General features: G+C 36.8%; 1 pseudogene; it reads left to right on the top strand.

Annotated features, from left to right (window-relative positions):
• The first annotated feature begins 3,993 nt into the window (after positions 1-3,993).
• LOC116105522 lies at positions 3,994-10,120 on the top strand (annotated as a pseudogene).
• Positions 10,121-10,660: the final 540 nt, after the last annotated feature.

Genomic DNA, 10,660 nt, shown 5'->3' on the forward strand with positions numbered 1-10,660 from the left:
AACAAGAAAGAGCCGTTTTTTCATATTCTTCGTTCTTGTTAGGGTTCTTAATTTTCTAGGTTTGATTTCAGTTGTAATATGTGGATATCTTAAGTGGTTTGGGTTAATCAGTCAAGGGAAGAACAACTGTGTTCTTGTTATAGGAATTTCCAGGTTAGAGTATTCCTAGGGCAGATTACGGGTTTGAATAAGAGTTGTTTGATCTAGGGTTTTGGGTGTATTCTTGTAATTGTGACTGTAAGGGATTGTTCTATAATCATAGTGCAACGAACTCCCCTTTCCGGAGTTCAATGTGGATGTAGCTTGCTCAAATAGGGCAAGTGAACCACGGTAAAAATCCAGTGTTGACTATTCGTGTGTTTTCTTGTTTCTTAATTGTTTGTGATTGTTTCTTGGTTGATTGCATAATAGTGGTATCAGAGCTAACATCCTAAGGTGTATCTAGGTTTTAGAAATCGATTAATTTTTTGAAAAATTCAAAAATTGGGGTTTGTTCGAAAAATTAGGGTTTGTCAGATTTTAGGGGTTTCTAAATCCAAAGGTTCGTACAGCTTTAGGAGTTCAAATCTTGCTGAGTCTTGGGTTAATTCGTGAGATTAGATCACAAACACGAGTCAGGGAGAGAAATCTTGGTTATTGCCTAGGGGGCTGTAATAGTACTGTTCATCTCCGTTTTACTGGTCAAGTTTAAGGGCATATCGGCTAGAAACCAGTAATAGCCTTAAAAACTGCCTGGCAGTACTTGGCGACATCCGGTCTAACAATGCCACTTACACCTTAGACTGTCCTACCCTGTCTTTACATTACGATGAGCACTACCTGTATGGAGTTCTCCCAATACGATGGGAAGATTGATTTCGGGAGTTGGAAGAAGAAAATGAAAGCTCTGCTTTCACATAATAAAGTCGGTCTTGTACTGGAAAAGGATCGAAAGAAATGGCCCGAGGAGAAATTGAAGGAGAAGGAGGAGATTGACGAAGCAGCCTATAATCTGATCGTGATGAACCTCTCAGACAGCGTACTGAGGAAGGTTGGTGGAATCGAAACTCCTCTGGGGTTGGGGGTAAACTCAAAAATTTGTATGCTCTGCAATCTACACCAAACTTAGCTTTTCTCAAGGGTGCTCTGTTTTCATATAAAATGGATAGTAACAAGACAATAGAGGAGAACCTAAATGAATTCCTAAAAATGACCTTAATTTTAAAGGGCACAGATTAAGAATTAGGAGAAACTAGTGTAGCCATGATACTGCTAAAATCAATTACCGAGGATTATCTTGTAGTTAAGAATGCACTTCAGTATTTCGGTACTGCCCCTAGTGTTGACTTGATTGTGGTTGGTCTTAAGGCTAGAAAACTTGAGTTAAAGGTCCAAAAATGAAATGGGAGTAACCTGTTTGTTAGGGGAAAACTAGACACTTTTCAATCTCTTAAAGGAAGTCAACCTAGCCAGGGGTCCAAAAATAAGAAACAGGGTAAATGGAACAATAAGCATAAGGCAGAGTCTAGAAAATGCTTCTTCTATAATAAAACTGGTCATCTGAAAAAGAATTGCTTTGAGTGGCTTAAGAAACAAAAGCAGGGAAACACAGAGAGTAACCTAGCCTCATCAAAACACTTAGTTGAAGAAATAGAGGTACTTACTCTCTCTGTTTCTGACAATACAAAAGAGTGGGTGTTAGATTCTGGGTGCTCATTCCACATGAGCCCCAATAGGGACTGGTTTCAAGACTTTGAGGAATATGATAAGGAAACTGTTTTCATGGGGAATAACAATGCATGTAGGGTTAAGGGTAAAGGTAGCATAACCCTTAGACTCTATAGTGTGAAACTTATAAAACTTACCCATGTTAGGTACATTCCAGAACTCAAAAGGAACCTCATATCCTTAGGAACTCTAGATGAGGAAGGGCGCTGTTACAGAGCCGAAAATGGGTGGCTGAATGTGTATAGAAACCAGAATCTTATCCTGAAAGGAGAAAAAAGGAATGGGTTATACATCCTATGTGGAGAATACTATTTTGATTGTCTAAGTTCAGTCCTAGTCACCTCAAATATGTCAGTAATTGAAAGATGGCACCTTAGGATGGGACATATGAGCCAGAGGGGATTAGATATCCTAAGTAACCAGGACATGTTAGGAAAGGATAATGTATCAACCCTAGAGTTTTGTGAGAATTGCATTTTAGGAAAACAGCACAGAGTCAGTTTCCCAAAGGGCATACACCTGGCCAAAGGATGCTTAGACTACATACATTCAGACTTATGGGGGCCTAGGAGAGTGAGGTCTCATGGGGGCAGTAGTTACTTTATGTCCATTGTAAATGATTTTAGCAGGAAAGTGTGGATATACACCCTTAGAACTAAGGACCAGGCACTGTCTAAATTCCAAGAGTGGAAAGCCCTAGTGGAGAACGAACTAGACAGAAAGGTAAAAACTCTAAGGACTGACAATGGATTAGAGTACTATAACACTGAATTTGATAAGTTTTGTAGTGAGCAAGGAATCCTAAGACATAAAATAGTGAGAAGAACCCCTCAACAGAATGGAGTAGCTGAGAGGATGAATAGGACCCTCCTAGAAAAAGTTAGATGCTTGTTGTTCACTTCAGGTTTACCTAATACCTTCTAGGGAGAGGCCTTGTCCACTGTAGCCTATCTGATAAATAGGAGCCCCTCTATTGCCATAAACTTTAAATGTCCTGAAGAAGTGTGGTCTGGGAGAAAGCCTAGTTTAAGTCAAGCCTAGTTTAAGTCATTTGAGAATTTTTGGGTGTGCTGCCTATGCACATACTGTGGGGGGAAAGTTAGAGCCTAGATCCACTAAGTGTGTCTTCCTAGGATATCAAGATGGTACAAAGGGGTACAGACTCTGGGACAGAGATTCACCAGGGGTAAAAATCATCATTTCCAGAGATGTAGTGTTTAATGAAGGGGTGTTCCCTTGTAAAACCACTGGACAGAACACTGTTAACCACACCCCATCTGAACTTACAAATGATCCATCTAAGATTGCAACTGTTGAGGTGGAACCTGTGGGTCAACAGGCTGAACCACCCCAACCTGATAAGGAACAAGCACCAAAAAACCAACTAGGACCAGAGGATCCTAGATCTGATAGTGAAGAAACTGGAGCAGATGCCCTAGAGCCTCAACATGCCCAACTAGAACACTATCAACTTGGCAGAGATAGAATAAGAAGGGAGGTAAGACCCTCTGCCAGGTTTTCTTATACTGAACTGATATATACTGCTTTGCTTTCAGGAACAGGGATTCAATGAACAGAACCATATTCATATGAAGAAGCAATGAACTCCAAGGAAAGGGAAAAATGGAGGCAAGCAATGGAAGAGGAAATGAGGTCTCTTGAGGTAAATAGAACCTGGTCCTTGGTTCCCAAACCCAAGGACCAAAAACTAATAAAATGTAAATGGTTGTATAAGATTAAAGAGGGAATTTTAGCTACTGATCCTCCTAGGTACAAGGCTACGCTAGTAGCTAAGGGTTACACCCAACGGGAGGGAATAGACTTCAATGAAGTCTTTTCCTCTGTAATCAAGTATAAAACCATCAGGCTAATGCTCTCCATTGTTGCCCATTATAACCTAGAGCTAGAACAGATGGATGTTACCACTGCCTTCCTGCATGGTAACTTAGAAGAGGAGATTTACATGAGCCAACCTCTAGGTTTTATTGACCCTAAGAAACCTGACCATGTGTGCCTCCCGCACAAATTACTGTTTGGACTAAAACAGTCCCTAAGACAATGGTATAAGAGGTTTGACAACTTCATTGTTAGCATAGGGTACACTAGAGTAGATATGACAGCTGTTTCTATTTTAATTTGAATCGTAATCTGCCTGTGTATCTCTTATTATATGTGGATGATATGTTGCTGGTGAGTGAGTCTAAGGCTAAAATTCATGAGTTAAAGGGATAGCTTAGGTCAGAATTTAACATGAAGGATCTAGGAAATGCAAAAAGAATCCTAGGAATGGACATTGCCAGGAACATGAGTAAACATGAACTAATCATTAGGCAAAAACCATACTTAGAAAAATTAGTGTCTAAGTTTGGGATGGCTGATTCAAAACCAGTGTCAATGCCTCTTGCAAACCATGTTGTGTTAAACAAGAGCCAATGCCTTAAGACTGAATCTGATTTAATCAAGATGGAATCTGTTCCCTATGCAAATGTTGTTGGATCTGTAATGTATGGGATGATCAGTACCAGACCAGACCTGTTCTATTCCATTTCCTTACTGAGCAGATTTATGGCAAATCCAAGCAGTGAGCACTGGACTGCCTTAAAGAGAGTGTTAAGGTATATTAATGGTACCCTGAATGTTGGTTTAAATTTCTGTAAAAGGCATAATACACTTGACTTGGTGGGTTTTGTAGACTCTGACTTTGCAGGTGACAAAGACACAAGGAAATCCACCACTTCATATTACTTTACCCTTGGAGGAAATTGCATTAGCTGGAAGTCACAGCTTCAGCTTATTGTTGCTTTCTCAACAACTGAAGCAGAATACATTGCTATTGCTGATGTATTTAAGGAAGTTGTGTGGCTGCAAGGTTTGTTAGTCGAAGCAAAGCTGACTGATGGCATGGTTACTGTATTCTCAGATAGTCAGAGTGCAATTCATCTTAGCAAGAATCCAATATACCATGAGCGGACCAAGCATGTGGATGTTCGCTTCCACTTCGTCAAGGACTTAGTAACACAAGGGATAATTGATCTCAGAAAGGTATCCACCGAGGATAATCCAGCTGACATGGGAACCAAGGTTGTTTCACCTGCAAAGTTCAAGCATTGCTTGAACCTGCTGCATGTGAGATAACCAGTGAAGATCAGCTTGAACCTGCTGCATGTGAGATAACCAGTGAAGATCAAAATGATGAAGGAACTGGTTGGGTTTGTTGCACTGTGAATTCTCAGCATTCAAGGTGGAGATTGTTGTGAGTGAATGCTGAAACGACATCGTACTGAGTATTAATGAAACGGTGTCGTTTGAGATAGCTCCAAGATGATCCTGACCGTTGATTCAGAGAAGATCTAACGGCTGAAATCAAGTCTCCAGTCAACACTATAAAAGGATTAAGTCTTCACACAAACATTAGATCAAACGAAACGAGAGAGAGCCGTTTTTTCATATTCTTCGTTCTTGTTAGGTTCTTAATTTTCTGGGTCTGATTTCAGTTGTAATCTGTGGGTATCTTGAGTGGTTTGGGTTAATCAGTCAAGGGAAGAACAAATGTGTTCTTGTTATAGGAATTTCCAGGTTAGAGTATTCCTAGGGCAGATTACGGGTTTGAATCAGAGTTGTTTGATCTAGGGTTTTGGGTGTATTCTTGTAATCGTGACTGTAAGGGATTGTTCTATAATCATAGTGCAGCGAACTCCCCTTTCCGGAGTTCAATGTGGATGTAGCTTGCTCAAATAGGGCAAGTGAACCACGGTAAAAATCCGGTGTTGATTGTTTGTGTGTTGATTGTTTCCTGATTGTTTGTGATTGTTTCTTGGTTGATTGCATAACAGTTGCTAAAAAACTCAATAGTAGTGGTTCACTCCAAACAACTCAGCAGTAGATGTTCACTATGCAGCTTAAGCAATTCAATTATAGTAATTAAACTGTAGCAATCGATTCAGCAGTTAATTGCCATAGTTAATTTAGTAACTTGTTCAGCAATTTGAAAATCGCCAATAATTAGATCAAGTACTAAACCAGCAATTCATCAACAACAACTGCTACTCAATTCTGCAGCAACTAAATCACCAACTTGCAATTCATCGGTAAAAACTACTACTCAATTTTAATTAGATACCAGCAACTTCCACAGTGAGCTTTTCTCAAAAGAATTCAAACCTGGACGCTAATAAAGCTTGGGTAAAAATATCAGCTCTTTGATGTTCAATAGGTACATACTGAACTTTCAGCTTGTTTGCAGAAACTTGTTCTCTTATATAATGAGCATCCAATTCAATATGTTTAGTTCTGGCATGGAAAACAAGATTGGATGCAAGGGACCCAACACTTTGATTATCACACCAAATGACAAGAACTTCAAAAAGATTCAAACCAATTTCTGGAAACAAACTCTTAAACCAAGCTATTTCAACTGTTCCTTGTGCTACTGCCTTGTATTCTGCTTCAGTAGAGGAGAGAGCCACAACTTTATGCTTTCTAGCTAGAACTTCATTGAATCAGATTTGAACCTAGAAATAGACAACAACCACTTGTGGATCTTCTGTCCGGAATACTGCTGGCCCAATCAGCATCAGTTTGACACTCTAAATAGACATTATTGTGAACATAACTTTAATTAAACAAGTATTGGATTAATCAATAACTTAGTAAGGTCATCTTTCAAATCATCTGGAAAAGTGAATGCATCTCTCTCCTTGTACAATAATCCTGATATGCGTATAACATTGACAATTCCAACAGTTTCTTCTCTGGAGATGCCATAGTGCTTCATATAGCAATCCACCGTGGAGGCAATATAATACTCTGTAATTATCCAATGATGTAATTTAAATGTGGCCATCTTTTCTGTATGGTTGAACATGCAGCAGTGGATAGCGTATATTTGCTTGTATTTGTTTATTTTATTGTTTAAATTACTCTTTTATAAACTTGCAGATATCCAGTTTCTTCCAATTTCTGGTTTGATTGGCAAAAACATGAAAACAAGAATAGACAAAAGCATTTGCCCGTGGTGGAATGGTCCCTGTCTCTTTGAAGCCCTTCATGCCATTGAGATTCCTTCACGAGATCCTAAAGGTCCATTTAGGTATGCAATAATCTTTCTTGATCGGATTTCATTCCTTTTCTTTTTAAGACTTTACTTTGACGCTGTGGATATTGGTCCCAGTCTTTTGTTAATATTTTTTATGCGATATTGAAAAATTTCCTTCACTTGAACTGTTATTTTGATGTTTATGAATGACTTGCAGGATGCCTATACTTGACAAATTCAAAGATATGGGAACTATTGTGATGGGAAAAGTAGAATCTGGTAGTGTGGGTGAGGGCGATTCCTTGTTGGTCATGCCGAATAAGGTGCTTTCTCTGGACCTACTTTCCTGTTCATTTATTATTATCACTATTATTTGTTTGTATGTCAAATTAATTTATATCGTTGATGGTATTCGGCGCTTTCTCTGGACCTACTTTCCTGTTCATTTATTATTATCACTATTATTTGTTTGTATGTCAAATTAATTTATATCGTTGATGGTTGAAGGGATCTATTAATCAATCTGCAGGCTAAGTAAAAGTTGTTGCTGTATACTTTGATGAGATAAGGTAGGTGTGCAGGACTGGCGAAAATCTACGGGTGACATTGGCTAGGATTGAAGAAGAGGATATATATCAGGTTTCGTCTTGTCAAGTGTTGGTGAGTAAATATATTCATCTAAATTCATTAACCATGATTTAAATAGTGTTAAAATTTGTGTAGAAAGTGAGACTATTGTACTATATAAAAATACAGATCATAGATCTCAAAGCATATCCAGCAGCTGAGATCTTTTAATTGCAGAAAAGGCACCGAACGACGTTTAATGGGTGCAGTTCTCTGTTGTTACCAACAGCTCCTTCTATTCTTTCTTTAGTCATGTTTCTTTCTCTCTATTGGTGCATTCTCTTCTACCCCTCCTACCTGTCTATCTCTTCCCTCTTCTCTTCTCTTTTAATCCTTTGGTGCGAGAAAATCGGCTTTCATTTTGTTTCAAATTACTGTCCAATTTATTTTCTGCCTGGTAACTAATTAGTTGGTTGTTCTGGAAAACGTCATTTGCTAAACATTTCATATGTGCTATAAGGTTTGGCTTCCTGCTAAGTCTATATGTGGCATAGCCAACTGGCTTGCTGCTATGTAATTCCCTTAGAAAGCACAGTACTACAAAGTCAGAAGTAACAAATTTGGCTAAATAGATTCTTCCTAGATCAAATTTATACCTATAAACTCTTGAAAGCGAAACAGATCAAGAAGCAGTTTGAAATTTAGACAGTCACTCTAGTAATATGTGCAGTTGAGGATGGGAATTACTCCACAATAATTTTTTTTTTATTTTTTTGGATTTTTACCTTTTCTGTCCGTCTGTGCAGCCAAACCAATAGCTGCTGTCACTGAATTTATTGCCCAGTTACAGATCCTTGAGCTTCTGGACAATGTATGTGCAAGCATCAGTTTTCATTTTCATAAATTCCTATTTAAAGCTCTTTAGCATGCTTATTGTCTTTTCTTATATTTCAGTTGATGAATAATGCTTGTATATCTATAACCTATAAGTACTGTTGTTCTTTTAGGCAATTTTTACTGCTGGCTATAAGGCTGTCTTGCACATTCATTCTGTTGTGGAGGAATGTGAGATTGTTGAGCTACTACAGCAAATTGATCCAAAGACAAAGAAACCCATGAAAAAGAAAGTTCTCTTTGTGAAGAATGGTTCTGTTGTTGTATGCCGCGTTCAGGTTTGCCCTCTTGTAGATTATTAGACTTAAAAGAGTTTTTTTCTTCTTTTTTGAAAGGTAAATTGGTAAACCTATTTTTTATTTTTATTTTTTTCCTGTAACTATATGAGTAGAAAATTAAAGTTCATTTTCTGATTATCGCAATCATAAATACATCGCAACTTTGACACAGTTAATAGAATGGTGAATTTAGTTATCTCAAAAAAATAATAACATGGAATGGTTACTAGTTATACGTACATACTACAAGTTATGAATTTGAGTGAAGAGACTAGATCCAAAATTTCAAGTTCTTTTATGTATTATATGGTTTGATCCTAAAAAGGTGTATTTCAGGTGAATAATATGTTATTTTGCAATTGGTTATTGTTATCTCTTTATGCATTGCAGTTACATACTTGCTTTGTTTTTATAGGAAAAACTGTTGCAGTGGGTAAAGTGACTGATCTTTGTGCCGCTTAACCAATTTTGTTACTAGAGGTGATGACTATCTTTTGTAAAGAATGTTACAGTTTTTGGTTAACAGATTTTCACCATTTCTTTGTGGCATCTAAAATTATGATGTCGAGTTTTGAAATCTGAACTTTTGACATGTATTTGAAATGGTTAATAATTTTAAAAAGATAACAGTAATTGATATGCTGAAGTTTAGCCATTGGTGCATGGCAAGTTATTGATTACAATATTTGCTATAGGATGTTTGCCCAATTTCCTTTTCATTGTATTTGGATGGCAGGCAAAGCTGAATCAGCCGAACAACTTTTTGCGTGTCTGATCGATTGCAACTGAAGGGTTGAGATGATGACATTATTATCAGCAATCGATAGAGAAATTTTTTGGATTCAGCTGTTGCATTGCAGAGGTGTTGGTGTTGGTATCATAGTTATGTTTTTGAAATGGGGGCTTTTAAAGCGCATAATTGATAGTTTTGATGGGTGTGAAATATGTGCTGCTTCACCCATTGCAATTTTTACAGCTTCATTATAGTTATTATAATTGATGATATTAATGATCAGTTTGTTTGATTAAAGTTAGCTTTATATGGTTAAATTTTCCCCCAGTCTTGTGTTTGCAATGCCAATGCCAGACCTTTGGTATTAAGATGTTAAACAAACAAATTCATTTTATGATATTATTGAATGAGAATACAATTTATATCTTTGATATGCATTTAGTCTAGGTGAATACATTCAACCTAGGTGGATCAAACTCAAGACTAGACCCAAAATTTTGATGTTAAACCATTTTATGAATACAGTTTACTCGGTGAATACAAAATGAATGGTGAATGTAGTTCTCTCAAAAAAATAATAACATGAAATGTTTACTAGTTATATGTACATACTACAAGTTATGAATTTGAATGAAGAGACTAGACCCAAAATTTTAAGTTCTTTTTTGTATTAAATGGTTTGATCCTAAAAATGTGTATTTCAGGCGAATAACATGATATGCATTGAGAAGTTGTCAGATTTTCCGCAGCTTGGAAGGTTCACTCTCCGTACTGAAGGTAATTGATATGTTATTTTGCAATTGATTATTGTTATCTCTTTATGCATTGCAGTTACATACTTGCTTTGTTTTTATAGGAAAAACTGTTGCAGTGGGGAAAGTGACTGATCTTTATGCTAGCGCTTAACCAATTTTGTTACTAGAGGTGAGGACCATCTCTTGTTAAGAATGCACTTTTTGGTTTTTCCACTTTTCTGTCATATCTGGAACTTAATGGTTACAACTTCATTATATAGTTATTATAATTGATGATATTATCGATCGGTTTGTTTGATTAAAGTTAGCTTTATATGATTAAATTTCGCCCCAAGATTTTATTAAATCTTTGACTGGGAGCTATATGTTTGCAATGCCTTTGTTAATAAGATATGAAACAAAAAAAATTTGAAAATCCATGTAGCGTTAACAATTTATTTTGAATGAGAATACAACTTATATTTTTTTATGCACCCATGTAGCGTTAACTTTGAAAATCATACGTTATAGAAAATGGATAATGAACAATAGGGTTTAGAGATTGGTTATTTGGCGTTATTATATTTTCCACCCAAAAACTTTGAAAAAAACATTTTCCCTCATCATTAAAATTCATACGTTAGTTTTACTAGGAAAAGAGTATTCTCGTCAGTATGCACAAATGTAACCTTGTAGTATGATTTAATATTAT

The sequence above is a fragment of the Pistacia vera genome, unplaced genomic scaffold (assembly GCF_008641045.1).
Source record: "Pistacia vera cultivar Batoury unplaced genomic scaffold, PisVer_v2 Contig50, whole genome shotgun sequence".
In the NCBI taxonomy this organism is placed as follows: Eukaryota; Viridiplantae; Streptophyta; class Magnoliopsida; order Sapindales; family Anacardiaceae; genus Pistacia; species Pistacia vera.